Here is a 22386-nt window from a genome sequence, read left to right as displayed (position 1 = left end):
TGTTCCCACACACCCCAGTACCTCTACATTTATTCTTAGCCTTAACCCCACCCCTAATACCACCATTTAGGCTACACCACTAGTCACCCCCACCCCCTACATCCAACACAATCATGCTGCTACCTAATATAATAACACTTCTAACCTGCATAGTTCTAGCTCACATTACATCCTACCAAGGCTCCACAGTCACATGCCCCAACAACTTCCACTGTACTCTCTCAACACCCTCCCTCAAACATTTACACTATAACTACACAACCCTTGCCACCAATAACATCCTCCCAATACACACACTTCATTACCAAACACCTAACGCACTCAAAAATAAAATATCCCTAAGATACCGTAAGCAATTCACTGTGTGTATAAAACATATCCTAAACACCCTCTATAAACTAGCCCTCACTGGAGACATCCATCCAAACCTCGGTCCTCCCAAATCCAACCCAACCACAAACCCTAGTCCAAGCAACCCCCCCACAACTCAACTCCTAGCCAACAAAAAAACAACAGACCTACTTATAATGTCCCTAAACATCAGAAGCATATGCAATAAAATCCAAGAACTACATGCCAGCATAAGCATATATTCCCCAGATATTCTCTTCCTAAATGAAACCTGGCTCAATCCTCACATCAAAAGTGAGGAAATACTTCAACCTGAATACAACATCCTTCCCATAGACAGATTGTCCAAAAAAAAGGATGTGGTGTAGCATTGATATTTAAACACTACCTCAATATTTAACTCGTGAACACATCTGCCCCTCACCACAACAATGAAAAAAATCCTTTATGCCAATCTCAAGCTAAACCCAAACAAAACAATCAATATCATAGGATGCTATTTCCCACCAGGGCAAAATATTACACCCCTAGAAAATCTCTTGAGCTGAGCCACTCTATATGTACCCCAGGAAACCATCATTCTGGGTGACTTTAACATTAACTGGCTATCCTGTAATAACAATCTCCCAGCTATTCACCTTAATCTCCATGGGTTCACTCAACTCATCCAATCCCCTACCCGAATCAGTAAAAACCCTAACAATCATACCTTACTTGACTGGATCCTAGTCAACAAAGCCCCTCACTCTTACCTAGCAGACTGCTTACCTGACAGCCTTAGTGACCACTCCCCCACTTTCCTAATTCAGCACCTCACAAACAGTCTCAAGCCCATTATCCACAGGCAAATACGGAACAAGTCCAACTTCAACCCCAACCCCAACTCCTTCATCACCTCCCTGCAAAAACTTAACTGGACACCACTAAAATATCTCAACCAAGATGTGGCTGTCCACTTCTTCAACAGTACCTTCCTCTTCATCCTAAACACACATGCTCCTGTAAGAAATGCCAAAGTCAGATTCAGGCATGCCCCATGGTTACAAAAGACCTCCAGAACCCTAATGAAATCCAGAGATAAGGCCTGGGAGCACTGGCACCTAACACAAAATAACTCAGATAGGCAATCATTCCTTGAACTATGCAATAAAGCTAAAAAGCAAATAAAATTAGACAAATCTTTCTACTATAAATCCACCCTAAACTCTACCAACCACAACCCTAAGCAATTCTGGTCCACTATTAACACTATCCTCCACCCAGGGAAGGTTGATACCCTCCAGCCGTCCATTCCCCCCTCCTCTAGCAGTATTGCTGAATTCTTCAACAAACACTTCACTGAAACTATAACATCTCTAAATAAACAACACTTCCCTACAACAGCCCCCTAACTCCTAACCCTAAAACCCCCACTCCTCTTTTCTTCTTCACCTCAGTACCTACCTCCAACATAAAAAGACTATTGTCAAAACTTAAACCCACCAAACTCGCAGCTGATAACCTCCCCTCTGAATACTTGAAAATTGCAGCTGATACACTAGCCTACCCAATTTCAATTCTAATCAACCGTTCCATAACAGAAGGCTATGTTCCCTCGATATGGAAAATATCCCACATCATTTCCACAAAGGCACCTCCTCCACCGACCTCTCCAATTACCGCCCAATTGCTATCCTCTCCCCTCTATCCAAGATACTTGAAAAATGTATCAACACCCAGGTCTCCAACTACCTCCTAGCTAATAATCTCCTCTCCAAAACCCAGCATGGTTTCAGGCCATATCACAGCACTACCTCCACTCTGCTCTCCTTCACCAACACTATATTTCATCACAAAAACAATGGCCTCTTCTCTACTGCCGTATTTCTAGATCTCTCAAAGGTCTTTGACATGGTATCTCATGAGCTACTACTCTCTACTCTCCCCAAACTCTCCTTCTCACAATCAGCCTGCAACTGGTTCCACAGCTATCTACATGGATGCCAGCAATCAGTAATCTGGGATGATAACCTATCATCTCACCTCACAGTTACTCTCGGAGTTCCCCAAGGGTCTATCCTTGGCCCTCTGCTATTCTCACTTTTCACTAGCAACCTACATACTGCCACCACACAAGCATATCTTATACAGTATGCAGATGACTCTACTCTCATCTGCTCTGCCCCCACTCTACCAGAGCTACAAGAAATCACACAGGAATCATTCTCTTCTGTAGAAAGCTGGCTATCCAATGCTCATCTCCTACTCAACCCAAGTTAGACAAAACTTCTCCTGTTCCAACCTTCCAAAGCCAACCAAAACACCCCCACTTCAACATTCTCACCAAAGACAATACCATCATCTCTCCATCAGAAAACACAGAATTACTTGCCGTGGAACTAGACAACAAACTTAGATTTCACACCTGCATATCTCTCACAATAAAAAAAAGTTCACAAGGAACTTGGTGCATTATATCGAAGCCGTCAATTCCTAACCAAGGTGGCTAGAATCTCCATAGCCAATTCCCAGCTAATCTCCACCCTACTCTATGCACCCCCATACTTACCAACCTTAGATAGATAGACCTACACAAGCTGGATGCTTGTTACAACAAAATTGCTAAATTTGCCACTGGAACCTCCTACCGCAACCATCATTGTATCTCCCTTAAAGAACTAAACTGGCTAGAACTCCCACAACTCCTTCACTTTAATCAACTCACCCTCGCTCATAAACTTATTAACCACCCCCATAACATCCCTTCTCTTCAAACCCTTCTCCAACCCTATCACTCCACTAGGCCCCTAAGGTCAAGCAACAAAAATCAACTCACTATTATCAAACCCAAAAACTCAGCAGGAGAAGCCATATTTTCATGAACCATATCTAAACTTTGGAACAATCTTCCCCCCTCTATAACTACTCTACGTTCCAGCAGCCTTTTCAAGACTGTGCTCAAATTCCACTTAAATTTGCACTGGCTTTGTCCTTGTTCTAATCCAGACTAACACCCTCACCCTTAACCCCCACCTAGACTCTTAACCAAATATACTACCACCACTACTAACCATAGTCAGAATTAGCTAGTTGTCTTTACATACTTTAAAATCTTGTCTGGCAACTTTGTTACTAATATTATAAACAACAAGAAACTATCTTAACTTGCAACATTTATTGTATATACTGTTGATAATCAATATCTTGTTATTGTATTAAAGCCAACAACCTGTAATGTTGCTTACTATTGCTGCAACTTTGTATCTCTATTTATCATGTACATGATGTGGAGCTTTTCTCCCAGGACATCCACTGAAAAAGGACCTGCGCCCAGTCGGAATTTCCCGGTAAACAAATGTAAATAAATAAATAAATAAACTAAATAAAAAAGAACTATAGGTTGTATAAAAAGATTTATAAAGTCTAGGAAATCAAACATAATGAAGTCATTGTTTGTTAGTTATGTAATAACAATATGGAAACCATATAAGAAAACAAGCATGAGTAAACTGGAAAGAGCACAACAGAAATATACCAAGGATATCTATGGATGTGAAAATTTAAGTTATTATAAAAGACTAAAATATCTGAACTTGTACAGTGTCTCTTACAGATATCTAAGAGTAGATATTATTTAGGTATATAGGGCATTTAGGCATTTAGTGACAACTACCTCTGGGAATGTTTGGGGTTAACAAAAAGTACTAGAGAATCATCAGACAACCTATGTAGGAGATTCTATAGGAATGAGAAGTGTACTAACTGGTTCTCTGACAGAGTAGCTGATGCATGGAACAGACTACCAAATTACATTAAAGCAAGTACTAGTTTAGATATTTTTAAGAACAGCCTGGATACTTATTACAAGAATAAGTGTTTTGGTATACTGGCAAGCTAGAAGGGCATTAATACCCATGCTTGAAATATTTGTATGCATGTAACACACCCCTTAGAGTTGACACAGTAGTCAGGGACTTAGGGACACACATAGATATTAATCTAGCCTTTGATCATCACATGTCTACAGTGGTGAGTAAATAATTCTGTGTTGCTCAACTTATAAACAAAGGTATGGCATCTAAGTCCAAGGAAGTCATTGTTCCACTATATTGGGTATTCACCAGACCTATCATTGAGTACAGTGTCCTCTTTAGTATGTACCTAAGTGGTGTATCTAACAACTGGAACGTCCACAGAGATTCCTCACTAAAAGAATACAGGGCATAAGTAAAATGTCTTATGCAGACTGCCTCAAGGCCCTATCCCTGTATTCCCTTTCCTACAGGCTTCAAAGAAGCTGCATGGACTATAGGATTGACTAACCCTAGTCTTCCTTCTTCTTCCTTGATATACAAAACCCTTCTACTTGCAGGATTTAGTCTTGATCCCCATATAAATGAAAATGTAATCAACAATTCTTTTTCATACTTAGATTGGATCATATGTGCACTTGCCAAGTAGGCTATTGTACCTAAAAGAATAGAATTTATTAAAGATACTTTGTTCTTACATGCCAGTCTGTATAATTTCCAAAATATACATATCTCTTTCAACTTTTGTATATCTTTTCCATTGTATTTCTCTCTTCATGTTTATCCCAAATGTTATTCCCAAGCTATCTCTTTGTCATTAAAGTGAAAATCTTCTAATTCACTCAAAAGTCCACTCACTTTAATTTTGTCTTTATTCATACTTAAGCCAAGCACATTTAAGTACTTATTTTATTTTCTAATTCCTTGTTCCATCCATTTCTTATATTTAGTCATTAAAACAGCCACGGTGGTGCAGCGGTTAGCATTGCCACCTCACAGCAAGAGGCACTCCGGTTCGATCCCCGGCTGGAGTGCCATCTGTGCAGAGTCTGCATGTCCTCCCTGTGGTCACGTGGGTTTCCTCCTGGTGATCCGGTTTCCTCCCACATCCCAAAGACATGCTGTAGGTGGATTGGACACTCTAAATTGGCCCTAGATGTGAGTGTGTGCATGTGTGTGCCTTCTGTGGAAGGTTGGGTGCCAGGCTGGCAACTCGACACCATAAAATTCCACTGCCAATCATGAGCAGACAGGTGATCCACTGTGGCGACCCCTAACCAGGAAAAGCCGAAAGAAGAAGAAGAAATAATTAAAACTATTCCCTCTATTATGCTAAACCTTGTCATTTTTAATTCTCTATTCATTTAATTTACAATCACATTCATAATTAATGCAAATAATATACTACTTGCTGGACAACTCTCTTATCCCGCACCCTATTCTTATTTCTTCACTTAACCATACATTTAATATTTTCATATTAGTATTCTCATATACTGATCTTATAACTGTTATTATTTTATCACTTATATTATAATTTCTTAATCTACTCCATAATTTCTTGTATGGTATTCTATCAAATACTTTATTGAAGTCTCCTACCATTACTTTATTTTCCACATTTTTATTTATAATCTCTCTTAATATCCATAATTAATCTTGACTTTCTTTCCCTTTTTGTTTCCAGAAATCATAGGCTCCATCAACCTATCTACACCTTTTCCTAATCTTCTCCCTATTATTCTCATGAGTATATTATAATCCATATTGTTTAATAGTATTGGTCTCCAATTTCTAATATACTGTTTTTTTCCCATTTCTTCCTTATAAATTTCATGGCCCCACACATATCTCTTTTTTAACAAATTCCTTTTCTTTAACCATTCATTCAATGTTGTTTGTCTTTTGGCTAACTGGGGTTAGGGGTTGGCACAGCGGAACCCTGGTCCGCTAATGATTGGCAGTAGACTTCCAAAAACGCTGAGGTGCCAGCTCAACGTTCAACCTTTATGCATGTCTTTCGAATGCCTACCCAACTGCGGGGAGGACATGTAGACTCCACACTGAAGACACTCCCTGCACTCCAGCCGAGAATTGAACGGGAGAACCTCTTGCTGTGAGGCAACAATGCTACCGCTATACCACCGCGGATATTTTAACCATTCATTCAATACTTGTACAAAATATAATTTTTGCCATTCTTTCATATTATAATACATATGATACTCAATTCCATCTATTCCTGTAGCTTTCTCCATACCCAAATCATTTAAAATTTCTTTGAACTCTCCTATATTTATATGTTTTCAATAGTATCATTGTGTTTATTTAATTTATTTGCTTTCCATATTGCCCCTCTTTTATTTCCCTTTTCTTAAATGTAGTTTTATATACTGCTCTATTACCTCAAATATTTTTCTTGTGTATTCACTCCTTTCTCCTTCATTGTTTGCCAATTTTCTTGATATACTCTCATTTTCTCTCACTATTTTTACTCAAATATGAAGTCACTTCTTCATTTTTTCCCTTGTAGAAAGTCATTTTTTTATATAACATTTTCTTAATCTTGTCTTCGTTCATTTCATATATTTTGTTGTCTTTTCATAAAAGCTTTTGTTATTTCTTAACACCTCTCTTAATACTATCTGGCTTAATAACTTATATTTTTACTTTTCTTTCCTTCTTTTTATCACTTGACAGTTAAAAAAACATTTATTTTTCTTTAAAGCTTATCAACCAGTCAGTCCAGCTTTCATAGAATATTCTCATTTCCACACAATCTTTCCATAACTGTTCAGTTTGCTCTCTCTTCTTCATCAGAATCTTATTTGTTCAATCCTTTAATACCTTTACCTAACCGTATATGTTCTTTATGTTTCCTTTACTTCTACCCATATAGCCAAATGATGTGAAAAAGCTGTTTCCTTTGTTCCTTCTTTTATATATTTTTAAACTATCAGATATTATAAAGTAATCAATTTTATAAGTCCAATGTATATTACCTCATATATATATAACTTTCAACTTTTCATTATTTTATATACCCTCTTGGCATAATTCTCCTCTTTTGTTTCTAGGCGACAGTTAAAATCTCCCACTAATATTATTTCCATATTCACTTCTACATAGTTTAATAGTTTTTTCAACATTTCCTCTTTCTTTTTTAGTAACATATGCATATACTGAACAATTCTATACACATTTTTCTTTTATCTTATATCCAACACTGTTATTCTACCTAACTCAGCTGTAGTATGATCTAACATTTTAACTATTTCATTACATAACACAGCAATCACTGAACATGTATCTTTTTCCATATTCCACACAATGCTTTCACCCTATAACTTTTCCATCTGCAGCCTTTCTTCTTCTGTTAATATTTTTTGTGGTTTCTAAAATAATGAGATGAATATCAAGTAGCATACACCATTCCAAAACACCTAACCTTCTTTTAATGTTCTTTATACTATTAACATTTACTGATAGAATTTTCAGGTTCTTTCAAATGTATTTTATTTCCCATCTTCCCCCTTATTTTTGTTTTTTCTTTCACAATCACACTTTTAAATTTTCTTTTTCGGTCTTTCACCGTTCTCTCTACTGAATTATTTTTTCTTCTCAATGTTTCCCAGCTTATATCTTCTTCTTCACTTGTTTCCAGTACTAATTATTCACCTTCATTATTCTCATTTTCCTTATACATTTTTTGTTATCTTCCTGTGTGATATTTTGTTTTTTTATGTTCTGCATGCTTTACTATATCATATACATGTTCTTGTATCTGTTCTTGTTTTTCAACATGTAGTTCATCATCACAATTAATGCAATCATTGCCCCATTTTTCCACATTTTTCCACATCAAATCACATTTCTTTGCTTCATGTTCGATCTTTCCACAAACAAAAAAAAATATCTTATCATAATTACTTATTAAATATCATTCTTTTCACAGAAAAAAAACAGGTTTTTGGCTGTCTCCTATATCTTACAGAACCTCTATTGCCTTCATCATTTATTACACTTGGAATATGTACAAACTTATTTCCCATTTTCAAAATTACCCCACAATCCCAAACTCTTGTCCATAAACTTCTATCATCATATATTCTTGCAGTGTCCAAAACTTCTTACATACAGTTTTTAAGTAGTCTTTCAATGCTTCATTATGCACCTCAGTTTGAAATTGTACAGCAATCTTTTTTTTTCTCAAGTCTTGGTAAGACATTTCCATATATTGTCCCGTCTGGAACAAAATATCACAGTAAGTCTCTTCAATAAATGAATAAAAGCTCTAACCTCTTTAGGAGATATTCCCAAAGCCACAATAACTGTGTCATATACCTTATATCTTTCAAGTTCTTTTTCTTCCTTACTTCTAAGCTGTACAACAAATGTTCTTTTTCATGATCTCTTTTCCTCCTTCTCCATGTCCCTTTCTGACTTATTTCTTGCCTTCTTTCACCATTCTTGCATGCATTTTTCCTTTTCTGTAATTTCTCTCACCTCTTCCTGAATTTTGCCCATAATCTCCCCTCAAGACTCTGATGCTTCACTTTCTGGCTTACTCTGATTTATCATTTCCCTTAGATATACATCCCACATACACTCCAACCTTGACACAGAAAAGAGATCTTTTTGGAGCATGTACACAGAGTCCTGGGAAGATCTGACTGCCTTCTTTTCACCATTTCCTTCACTTTGCTCTTCTCTTGCTTTCTTGATAACTTGACTGCACTTTCAATTCCATCCTCCTTAGATGGTGACTGACTTTCAGACTCTGCTACCTTCTACATATTCACTTCTTTCTTTTGCTGCTTGCCATCACACTTACTTGCTGCCTCCATCTTCCTTACAGTTTCTCCAAGCAGCCTTCACACTCGGAATAGAAACCAGAAGTGTAGCAACAAATATTGTCCCCGTGCACTCCAAAAAAAAGAGTATGTGAAGTTCCCTGATGCTCTAGGCAAATTTCTCTGTGCAGTATATAACTACCACCTATGGTATTCCTTACAAAAGGCTACTAGAATAGTAGGAATAATGTAGTCAACAAAGATAAATATATGTGAATATGCATATGTCTTTAGATGGATTCACTTCATAATCTCGAAATGATACAAAAAAAAATAAATAAATAAATAAAACCACTTTTAAACAAGCAGGTGCAGGTAACCTTAAGTCCAAAAGCCCAATAAAGAATCTAGAAATACTGAAATCTCAAATTTTAGTATCTCGAAACCGTGAAGCTGAAAATCCATCAACTCAAAACCCCAGAAGTGCAAAATTTAAAATTGCGACTTCTACACTAAACATGCAGACACAAGCACAAACATACACCACCCTTCACATACACAAACACCTACCCTACATGCAAGCAGGGGGGCAAGCCCCCTTGCACACCCCTCCTACTTAAATATACTAACTCCGAGTTTGCACTACACAGACAAACACACAAAAACACCACCACACAAGCTACATTCCCCTTGCACACACACACACACCACACTAACAAAACACACAGACACAGACTAAAGCCCCTACTCAAAACCCATAAAACACAAACACTTACCTACATCTCCACCCTCCCACTCACACACCCCAACACCAGAACCACTAATTCAAAATCTCTGAACTTCGGGATTTTGAATTTCATGCTTCTGGGTTTTCGGTATTCTGCACTTTCGCCCTTCTGGTCTCTGGCTGCTGAAATTCGAGATTTCAGTAGTTCGAGATTCTGAAGGGAACCCCTGTAGATATATATATATATATATATATATATATATATATATATATATGTATATATATATATATATATATATATATATATATATATATATATATATATATATATATATATATATATATATACATAAATACATAAATGTAAATACAGTACTTAAACAGTATATTGGTAAAGTGTACGCTATATCCTTAAGGTTTAGTAGTTCGTAAAAAAAAAAAGTATAGCAGACATTAAGTTCCGAGCTAGTCAATCGTTGACTAGGTATAGAATAATGCAACATTTGAAAAAGAAATACAAGTTGTTATAATTGAAGGGAAAGTTTACTCTATGGAACGGACTATATAACTGAAAAAAATATTTGCTGTAAATGCAAAGGTGAAGGAAAAGTTAGAGGTAGAGGTGTTTATACATCTTTATTAACCAGTAAAGTGTTAAGGGAATCCATTGTTTATATTTGCACAGAAGATCCTGTTGAACTTCAAACACTCAACTGTATAGCACAGAACAGTATATTTACCATTGTCTTCACTGTTGTGCAATCTCAAAGTTGATTTATTTAATAACAAGAGGTGTGTGGGGAGTGCAGGGTTGCTTGTCCCCCAGATAAAATGTAAAAATGTAGAAATTAAAGTGCTTTCATTTATTAGTGTATTTTGTATCAGTGGAGGGCAGGAATGTTACATTTGCAGTTTTTTTTAATGTTTTAAATACTGAGTTTTTAAACTTTTAGGAAATACAACTTTCAACGTTATAGTCTCACTATTGTGTCGTTCAGGTTTTGGTAATTCTGGATTTGTAAGTAGCTCCATATATCTATGTATATACATATATATATATATATATATATATATATATATATATATATATATATATATATATGGATCTACTTTACATGATCGACACTTCAGAAAGCCGAAGATCATAATGCCGAGACCATATCATCGACTTTTGAAATGTTGATCATGCTAAAAAAAAAGAAAAACAGAGCAATTACTAACCTAAACATTGCTCTGCCCCCCCCCCCCCACACACACACACACCCGGAACTTAAATGTACCAGCTCTGAGATTGCACTACAGTGCAGAAGATGGAAATCTTTCCATTCTGCACTGTACGGAGATGCCCGTTCTGCATGGTCGACATTTCAAAGCTTGATCATATGGTCTCAGCCATATGGTCTTCAGCTTTCTGAAATGTTGACTATGTGAAGGGACCCTTATATATATATATATATATATATATATATATATATATATATATATATATATATATATATATATATATATATATATACACATATATATATATATATATATATACACACATATATACACATACATAAATACATAATCTAGCTGTAAATACAGTACTTAAACAGTATATTGGTAAAGTGTACGCTATATCCTTAAGGTTTAGTAGTTTGTAAAAAAAAAAGTATAGCAGACATTAAGTTCCAAGCTAGTCAATCGTTGACTAGGTATAGAATAATACAACATTTGAAAAAGAAATACAAGTTGTTATAATTGAAGGGTAAGTTTACTCTATGGAACGGACTATATAACTGAAAAAAAATATTTGTTGTAAATGCAAAGGTGAAGGAAAAGTTAGAGGTAGAGGTGTTTAGACATCTTTATTAACCAGTAAAGTGTTAAGGGAATCCATTGTTTATACTTGCACAGAAGATCCTGTTGAACTTCAAACACTCAACTGTACAGCCCTACATTCAGATAGTGAACCCATATATGTGCATGTTTCAGAATATTACACACTTGTATGACTGATTGGTACCATATTTACCTCTCTGATAACATTCTTCATTAATGGGACACATTAGCGTGTATTGATTCAGAATATTACTCTTTACAAAATATCTGTTTTGCTAGGGGTTGATAGCACACAATGACAATATTCACAAACACTTGCTGATCCAATAATTTGTGCAAAAATATGCAAATCTTACAGAGTAATTCAGTTGCATTGTTGTAGAGGAATGAAGCCTAGACAATGACTCAGACCTGGGTTCATTCATGCAGTCCATTCCAGACACTTGTATGACCTCTATGATGAGACTATGATTTCTCATCTTTGTTTGATGGGATAATGACTATATGCTGGAGTGAGGCAGGTGGTCTTTATGGCCCTGGCTTTTGGTCAAGATCAGAATCATGAATGGCTTCTAGATTAGTTGTACGAGCAGTAAGGGGTATTCTCACTATCAGAGATGGGTGAGGACACACCTAAAAACAGGCCATGTCTAATAACTCAATTAGCTTTTGACTAAAGCCAGCACAGATGGTTAGGGTGTCCTAGTACTATTTCAAGCCATCATATGTGAGCAACAGAGACAGCTCCCAGATTCACTCTCTTCTTGCACTCAGCTGGTAACTGCAAGATAGAAGGATTACTCACCTGAGCTACACCCATCATCATCAACTCCTTCTTCCCATTTTCTACATGGGGTCGGGTGTTGTGTTATCTGTCACCATCTCTCTTGATTCAATGCCACACTGCTGCCTTCTTTGACACTCATACCTAACTGTCACAGATCTTCTCTCACAGTCCATCCACCTCTTTGCTGGATGTCCTCCTTTCCTCTTACCTTCTTCCTGTCTCTCCCAAATTTTCTTCACCAGATTGTCTTCTGCTTTTCTGCACATGTGTCTAAACCACCATAATCTGTTTGATCTTTTCTGTAATTGGAGTGACTCGACTTCTGCTTTTATGCCCTCATTTCTTCATTTGTTCCACAGTGTGCATCCTACCACCTTTCTCAAGCACTTCATTTTCGTCATCTCAAACTTTCTCATCTGCTCTGCCTTTACTGCCCAGGTTTCTGTGCCATATAGTAGTACTGGGTTCATCACTGTTTTGTACACCTTACTTTTCAGCTTCTTTAGCATTCTTCTGTCATACACTACACCAGTCACTCTGTCAGTTGGTTGCAGCCCTTCTGATTCTAGCTTTGACCTCTTCATTCAGACTTCCCTTCTCCTCAACTACCACTCCTAGATACTTGAAGTTATTAACCTGTTCCACTGTCTTCCATTCTATCTCTTTTCTCAGCTTCTTCTGATTTCCCCAATTTGTTGCCATTACCACTGTCTTATCTGTAATTAGTTTCATCCCATGTGCCTTCAGTTTTGCATTCCATTCCAATATCCTTTGCTGAAGTTCTTTTTCAGGGTCTCCCTGTAATGCCACATCATCTGCATACAGCAACATTGTTGATCTGCCCCCTCCGAACTGTTTGCTAATTTAGTCCATCATGAGTAAAAACAGCATCAGGCTCAGAGCTGAACACTGGTGCACATCCACTCCCACTGTGAACCCTTCTGTAAGACCAAGCACTGTTTGTACTTGATTCATTGGGTCCACCTACATAGCATGCACTAATTCTACCAATGTTTATAGGATTTTGAATCACAACAGTACTGCCAAAATCAGCTTTCTTCGGACCTTGTCATACAACTTCTCCAAGTCTAGGAATGCCCATTTGGGCTCATTCCTCATCTCTAGCTTCTTCTCAGCTATCTGTCTTACTGCAAATATTGGGCCAATTGTGTTGCAGCCTTATCTGAATCTGAACTGCTCATCTCCCATCTTACTTTTTACTATTCTGAATGTCAGTTTATCAATCACCCTCTCCAGAACATTCATGTAGTGTGACAGGAGTTTGATACCTCTGTACTGCCCACAGTTGTGGATGTCCACTTTGCTCATGCAGACTGACGTGAATATGCTTATTCTCCAGTCATCTAGGATATGTCTCTCTCCCCACTGCATTATACTGAGTAACTTAATATTAGGTAGGGCAGGACTCAGAAAAGAAACCACAAAAGTCAGCCCAACCCATGTAACATCCATGGATTTGCTTAAAAAAAAAAAAACACAAAAAAAAACAGTGTTACAGAACAATGTGTGTGCAGTGCAGGACTTACCATCAGAGTGAGTGTAATTGTAGAAACCTGGACATTGCAGTTATGTTTAGAATATCACAGATTGTTAAAGTGCTATGGAGAATTGTCATACTTGGATACATAGAAAGCTAGAAAGCTGTTATCTGTTACCATGCTAAAGACTGAGCAGTGTAAGCACATGTTTCTGCAGTATCGAAGAATGTGCCATGCAGAGCAAGGTGCAATAGCAAGTCAGTAGTGGTTTGTGATAGATTGTAAAACTGTAACAAAGCACTCATATAGCTCCCCTTATCAATACGAGAAGCTATATTACTGCTTTATCACATACAGTTGTGACAGGCTTTGTCACACTGGTAAAATTTAATTATATGAGCAGGAAACTTGAAATATAGCATACATGGTTGTGGCTAACAAATTACCAAATTACCCATGAGAACTTGTTGCAAGCTTGCAGAAGTTTTCATGATTACATAAGTGTAAACACGTGCTGCACAATGTATTGACAACAGTGGCATACACAGGTAACATAAAATATGCTCAGTATACATAATGTTTAGCAGACAGCATAACAACAAATTACACAAAATGACTGTGGACAAGATGTTTGCATTATTAATGGAAGTATACATTTGTTAAAGTTTGTGGTGAAACGTACTTGGTGCATTTGTATTATTGCAGTATTTGTGATGTATGACTTATTGCAGAAAAAATAGAGTCCTCAGTTTTTGTATTACTTGGGTACATTTTTGTTTTCTTAACTTGTCTTTTTTTTTTTTTTTTGTCAGGAAGTTGAAAGTAAAGATGGTGCAATTTGCATATACACTTGGACCTTCTGTGTCTGGCTATAGAGGTTCAATAGATATGCATTCAGCTGCAGTTTGAATATCAACTACCTCTAAAATGACTCTTTCACATCAGAGAACCAAACCACTCATTTAGAAGCTCTCAACCTAATAACATCCTACTCTAATAACATCCTACTGCATAGACCCCCTTCAAAACAACTTTCATTGAAAGGGCCTTTTCAAGGATTGGACCAGCTGTATGCAGCTGTCTTTCTTCCCTTTAAGTTTAGAGGCAAAAAAAAATATTTAGAATTTGCAAAACAACCCTTTTTAAGCAACTTTTTAGTGACACAGCTTGCCAATATTTTATTGACAATGGCTAAAAGTACTGCTATTGCCTCCTTCATGTCTTAGATTTTAATTGTATGTCTAGCAAATGTATAACTGTTTTAACAGTCTATGTTTTGTCTTTATAAATGAATTGACTATATGAGTTAATTGTAAATCATTATCTATCTGTATATATTTGTAAATAACTGTATTGACATAAATGTACTAATGTTATTGTAAAATCTGCCCTTATGTATCCAGGGTCATAGCTGAAAAGGGTCTTCGTACCAGCCTACCTACCTGGTTAACAAGCAGAAATTAAAAATAAAAAATACAAATAAATAAATAAATTATCCACAAGTCCTTGTCAGATACATGTATTATACATAATATGTTAACATCACTATATCCTGAAGTAGATTTAAAATGTACTTTGATGCTAATATATATATTTTATGCATGCACTATACATGAACACAGTGTCTCCACCACAACTGGAATTAATATTGAATTTAATCAAAATATAACTGAAAAGTTCATTTAAAAAGTTGTGCCTTTTATTGTTTATCTAATGTTCACCATTTATTCAGATTAGCATGTGGAGGTCTCTGCAATCCAACTCATACTCACTACCTTCTACATCTACTTCAAATTCACTACAACATTCTTTTACTCTAGATCACTTAAATCTGCACACTATTCACCTACCCTCACCCACTCTCAGCTTTCTACTCTTATCATCATCTCTTTGCTTTCTACTAGTATCTCTCACACCATCTCTATCCTATTTCTCATATCCATCAATGTAAAATTGAAATGTGAGCTATTAAACATCATTGTATATACTAAATTGTCTTGTATTAGTATATAATGATTCTATATTTTACTGCCTGCAGGTCTTTTTCTAGTATGGTTGCCCTTCAGTAATTGTATGCCCATAGGGTCATTTTAAGCTTTATATTTTTCTGTCTTATAACAGAATATCTATTTTGTTACTGGAGCTTTTTTCACCAGGCCTCCATTGAAAAGGGGCTACCACAGCCCATTTGGACTACTCTAGTCATGAAAAGCAATACATAAATAAATAAATAAATAAATAAATAAATAAATAAATAACTTGTTTTCTATATAGTCAAAGTAGTTAAACATTACTCAGCTATAATGAACAAATGGCTGATGTGGAAAATAAATTACAAGTAAGGAATGGCTACACTCATTACACCTTGGAGACTTAAAAGTTAATTATGAACTTGTATTTTGCCAGCATGACATATCTTTTTACAGTAGTATGAGATAATGGTTAGTATGGCTACTTGTACTCCTTAGGAGCAGTGTGCTACCATATTGTTACAGTTAGTTTGTGTGCAGAGTAATTGCATTACTACTAAGTGTGATCCAATATCAAACTGATGTTACACATTGCATTACGGTGTTCAGTACTGTAAATGCATGTAGTCATACTATTCAGATTATTGCATATTAGCAAATATCAGCTGTATGTATTCCAATGTATGATCACACTGCGCTGCATTCTAATTGTCTGCAATACTCGAGACATACCTGAAAAGTGCAGACATTTCTGTATCCATGCTCATGTTTCTGTCTGGTTATATATCTTGCATTTATATTTTTTTTTCTGCAGAACTTTTGTTTTTTGTAAATCCTTGGTGGTTTTGCAGGATGGGATGACATCTCAGGAAATGTGGCTCCTCCAAGCCCTCATCTACATGATTCCACAGCTGAAGAGCATCACCCAAGTATTTAAACCCACATGACAACTTTATCAGCTGGTATGGACTGAGGAAGATAGGATGTACAAAAAGAGTGAGGTTGGGACTCAGCACTGCATTTCACAGAGGATGGTCTGACACAGTACTGGGAGGCCCAACTTCCTTTGTGTTGGCATGGTGAAAAAGAGCATTGGAAAGTGTTAAACATCAGCATGCCTTTATAGTCCAAACTCCTCCTAAAGTTATTAGTGCACATTCAACTACACCAGCCGCCATTCATGGCTCTTACCTTCAGTGATCTTGAAGAATGGCCTGCCTCACACCTGCATGCCATTCCCATGCTTCCTTGGAAAAAAGACGAATAGGTGTAGCTCATCATTCCGCTTCCTTGGAAAAAAGATGAACAGGCATAGCTCATCATTCCTCCCTTCCACCAACAGCTCTTACAGATGTTTTGTACTCTAACCAGCCTGAATGGATCATAGTAAAGATGTTCTCCTTCTACACTGACAGAACTGGCTTCTGCATGACTTTTGGATTTTGGCACACAATTTTCGACTCTACAAAGACTGGCAGACATTGGTGCTGTGAGTTAGCATTCCCTGAAAGCCTGAAACATTACATGCTAATTAGGTCCATTAATGCTATATGGTGCTGAAGCGCCAGCATGTCACATAAGTCTGTAGTATTCTGAGATTCTCACATATATCTAGGTTTTTTTAGCAGTCTGATTCCAAGGTATGTATATTTACTTTATGTCACATCACTTATGCTGCATCATGTTTTACGTTTGTGTCCATTATGTACATGACTATTGCTACAGCATGCATTTGATGAAGATGAGAACTTGTATGGAAGATTCTACCGTATATTATGACACCACTTATATTTATGAGGCTTCCTTTGGAAACTACTGCATGCAGATGACAGTACATCCACTGTAATGTTTGTTGTGGGCAACGTTTGTGGACACTGATGCATATTTTTCTGAACATGTATATTATCTATAAGTATATTGTCTTTTAGTATATAAAGCTATTTGTTGTCCACAACAGCCAATGACAGTATACTGCATACCTACCCTATTCACAAGTACATACATAATACAATGACTGTATAGAAAAAGCAATCACTGTAATTTCATTTAGTGTAGGCTTTTTTCTCTGTGTATACATGTTGTAGTTGTCTTTCTTTCTGTGCACATACACACATATGCATACACAAACACACATTTAGACATACGCGTGTGAAGAAATGTTTAAAAGTAATTATGGAAGTTACCTGGCCAGCGGCACCTTTGCATCCATTGGGCCCTAGGCAACTGCCTAGGTCTACTAGTGCTGGATCTGGCTCTGCTACTCACTCTATATAATCAGTGTTAGTTGCCCAACCATGCAACTGTCTATAACTACCAGATACATTATTTAAAAGCTTGTGTTATGTTTCAAAAAATTCTCTTTGTACTGAAAGGACTTCCTTTTGCACTGTGAATTATTAAGAATGTTTCTGTAAAGAATAAATATACCTTTTTATTTGTTTCATCTCATTTCATCTTTGACATTTTAAGAATGACCCAGAAGCAATCGAAGCACCTCTCATGACTGCCGAGCATACAGAATGAATCATTTCAGCAGAAGAAGGTACTTCTGTCTATGATTACCTTGCTTGAAATGTCTCACCACTAGATTGCCTTGATTGAAATGTCTCATCACTCCCCTCAAACTCATTAATGTCTTTTACTGGGGGAGCAGTTTAGACAAACAACTCTTGAGCTCATGACTCACAATCATGACTTTACTTAAGCACAAAACACTACAAACACTGCATAGTGATCCAAAAAGAAAAAGGTTTTCATTATGATATTTGTGCACTTAAGACCTAAAGATGGGGAAAGGAAAAAAGAAATCCAGATTTCTCGTCATTTCACACTTATTAGACATTATGCAGGAAATTGCCAACTTTATCAGCAACCTGCATTACTCTTATACTCATTTCTAATCAAAGTAATTCTATGTGCTCTTGAGACGTGTTTTATTGATGTGTTTTACTTTGTAATTATTTTAATTGAAATGTCTCATTGTATCTTATGAAGTGTGTATCTTCTGTTTTCTAATTATTTTTACTTTTACTTTTATTATTTGTAATGTTGTCATTGGAGCTTTTCTTCCTGGGCCTCCACTGAAAATAGGCTCTCACTCAGTCGGACTATCCTGATAAATAAATAAATAAATAAATAAATAAGTAAATTTTGCTAACAAGTTTATGTATTCCTACTGCATCTGTGATGTAGCCTTCAAATATTCAATAATGGTGTGTTGGTGCCCATTAAACTGTGTATAAACATTTGACCCTTCTGTTGTAGTTCCGTATGACAAGAAACTTTGTCCTTGGCTGTATTCGGAACAAAATTAGAATCCTCTGTCATATGTCTATGATATGACACAACCCTAAAAGAAGTGAAAAACACCAGCATCCAAGACACTGGCATTTATAATGACATGTTTTGCCAGCTAAACCTAGAGTAATATAACAAGCCACCTCTTCTTTCTGTTTGACTAGTGCCTTATAATCTGGAAAGGCCATAGTCTACATGCCAAAATGATTGCTCCATTGACAATGATGTGCACTAATGTCAACCTTCACCCATGCATATACCCCTTAGCATTCAGTCTTTCTTCTTTCTCAGTTTTGACTCTCAGAGAGGGCAAAATTAAATCACAGACTGCCTAAAAGTAAATAGGATTTTTAAGTCTTTTTTGTGAGAGTGCCAAGGCCTTTAATATTAAAGTATATAATCTTGAACTATCTATTTGACCTACTTGCAGGCATGGACCTCCTCTACTTTGAGGTATTAAAATACTAAGTGCAAAACTCACACTAAGTACCCCATTAAGAGTGTGCTCTCAAATAGCACACATTGGTTTTACTTTAAATGTGTACTTGTGGCACTTTACCAGATTCTTTCAAACCCAATCTCCTGCTGTCAGTAATCAAGAAATAAATAATACAGGACATCTGTTTCCAATATTTGGATTCAGTTAGAGCAATCTGGATCAGCAGCTGGCACATGAGATCAAAGGCTCACAGTTTGCCTGTGCAGGAAAAAAAATAATTTCCCCACTGTACACCCACCATCCAAAAAAGGAATTAACTCCTACATACTCAATAAGTAAATCTCTCACTCAGGAGTTTGTGGTAGACCAACCACAGATGCAGCACAAACACACATGTCATACTCATTTAAAGTTTAAGAATAGGTTGAGATCTTTTCAGCCCTAAAACTTCTAATTATTCACTTTATCAGATAAAACTGTGTCTGTTGAGTGTCAGCTATTCTGAGGAAAACTTTGGAGTGAACCAGTTACTAGATGTTTCGATTAGTCTTTCACCCCTACACCCAGGACAGATGACCAATCTACCCATCAGGACTGCTATTGATCTCCACAAGAGGTTCCTCTAGCTTCAACCTGCCCCAGCATAGTTCACCATCTTTTGGGTCTGACCAGGTACCTTCATGATCTACCTGCCCTATGGGTGGGGGAGATCCTTGCAGGGGCCAGAGGGATCTCACCTCAGCTTGCATATGCCGACGCTCACTTTCATTATGCCATGAGGTCTTCTGGCCCACCCTTGGACTCACACAACTGGTATGAGTTTCAAGAAGCAAGGTTTAGGTCACTGGCATCGTCTCAGACCCTAGTCACCCATAGTGAGCCTCCCAGCCCAACAGTGAGATGAGGTTGGGCTGTACTGAGGACAGTTTGGCCAATTTGATAGCCATGCTGGGAGTCAGAAGCCCTCATGACCCATATTGATGGTAGGCAGGAAGGAGGAGGAAAGTGGGGCAGTAGTTATCTTGCACAACCCCACATCATGGTGAGAGGAGCTATTGCAGTCTGTAACACTTTCCACAAGGAAGAGGAGCCATCCTTTCTACTGGCTTCCCAGCCAACCCTGAGATGATCACTGCACACCACCACAGGCAAAATGCACTCAAAGTTTGCCATTTCGCTCCAGGCCAGTCTCCCACTCCTACACAAGGGGATACAGATCTACCTGCCTGGGTCACTAATGTGTCATTAAGTTAAATTCTCTGGGTGGACTGTAACAAACCCCACCTATTTACATCTGAATCCAACTCTATTTTGATCACCTGAGGGTGGTGGCGGCCATCACCCATCCCCTCTCTTGGGAATCCCTCAGGATGGAATGACCAACGTTCACCTGCTATTCACATAGAGCCCTTCTCCATTTTGTGCTTTATATAATATTTAATTCGATATTTACTACCACTACCACCAAGATTTTTATGTGTGATGGCTCCATTCTGGCTCTTGCTGTGGACTTCAGTGTCATCACAGCACCCCTCCCACTTGTCATGACATAACCCCCTTCAACTCTCAGTGACAACAGTGGCTGGGAATGGGCCCAACATGACAGTGCTATCCATTTTTAGGACTGGTTCATTCAGCAGGTGGGATGTTGCACACTTCTTACCAGATTGCAACTTCCATGGCCACAGTAACGCTGTCTACATCGATTAACACCTTTTCTGGGGACTGATGAGCATCAGCATTAGGTGCCTTAACCCGGCATTCAGATTCAACAGTCAGGAAATCCTTCTAGGTGGCAGACCTCATCACTAAGGGCTTTTCATCCAGAAAAAAGAAGGTCATTATCCCACTGTACTCATCCCTCATTAGATCCATTATAGAGTGCAACACCCCATTTGGTATGTACCTCACAAGACATCTGCAACAACTGGAAAGGCCGCAAAAATACCTCACTAAAAGAATCACTGGCCTAAAGAAGATGACCTATGCTGACCATCTAAAAAAACTCCAGATATACTCTGTGGCATATTGTCTACTCAGAGGTGATCTCTGTTTAACATACAAGGCCATGTCAAACCCTGAGCTGTTGGACATGCTCCACTTAAAGAAATCCCAATCCCTCAGAGCCACATGCTCCAGGGATCTAAACCTGGTCATCACAATGAACAAAACATGCTGGAAGGACAGGTTCCTGACCCAGAAACTCCCCATACTCTGGAATAGACTGCCCATACATGTCAAGCAAAGCGCCTCCTTGGCCCTCTTCAAAAGGAACCTTGACGTTTAGATGGGAGATAGGAAATTCACCTCAGGGATCATGTCAGTCACCCTGCTAAACAGGGGTCCAGGGAAGTAAATATTGTGGGAAGAAATATGCAGGGAATTGTTATGGCTAGGCTTATATAGGCCCTAGGGCTGATAGCCTAGTATCAACCTATGAACCTATAATGACATTACAGTGCAGCATTGGGGGAGGGGGGTGCTCCATTCCTGAATATGCCTTCCTTTGGATACAAGCCGAGGTTCCATCTACCTGAGTCCATAGCTCAAGTGGATGTAAATGATCTCATAGCATTTATCAAAAAGAGAAGTGAAAGTTCCTCAGTGCCATGGCCAGATCTCCCCAGTCAGTATGAGATCTTCATTGGGTCTCCCCTGAAAAAAAGCCATTGGTGTAGCGGGACTAACTAAGGGTAAAAAAAATTAAAAAATGCACGCCCCATACTAGAAGGAGTGAATATAGTAACAGAGATACAACAGCTAGAAATGGGATTTTTAGAAAAAGTGTAGGAGTAAATTACACAGAAAAAAATGGTAACTGTGGGAGCAATTCATGTAAAATAACATTCTGGAGGAGGAATGAGTTCTTAAACAAGGCAGGATTTGCATGATTTATGTAATGTTT

This window comes from Protopterus annectens, chromosome 4.part0, assembly GCF_019279795.1.
Source record: "Protopterus annectens isolate FY-2018-M chromosome 4.part0, PAN1.0, whole genome shotgun sequence".
Taxonomy (NCBI): Eukaryota; Metazoa; Chordata; order Ceratodontiformes; family Protopteridae; genus Protopterus; species Protopterus annectens.
The sequence above is the reverse complement of the archived record's forward strand: the minus strand, read 5'-3'. Positions refer to the sequence as shown.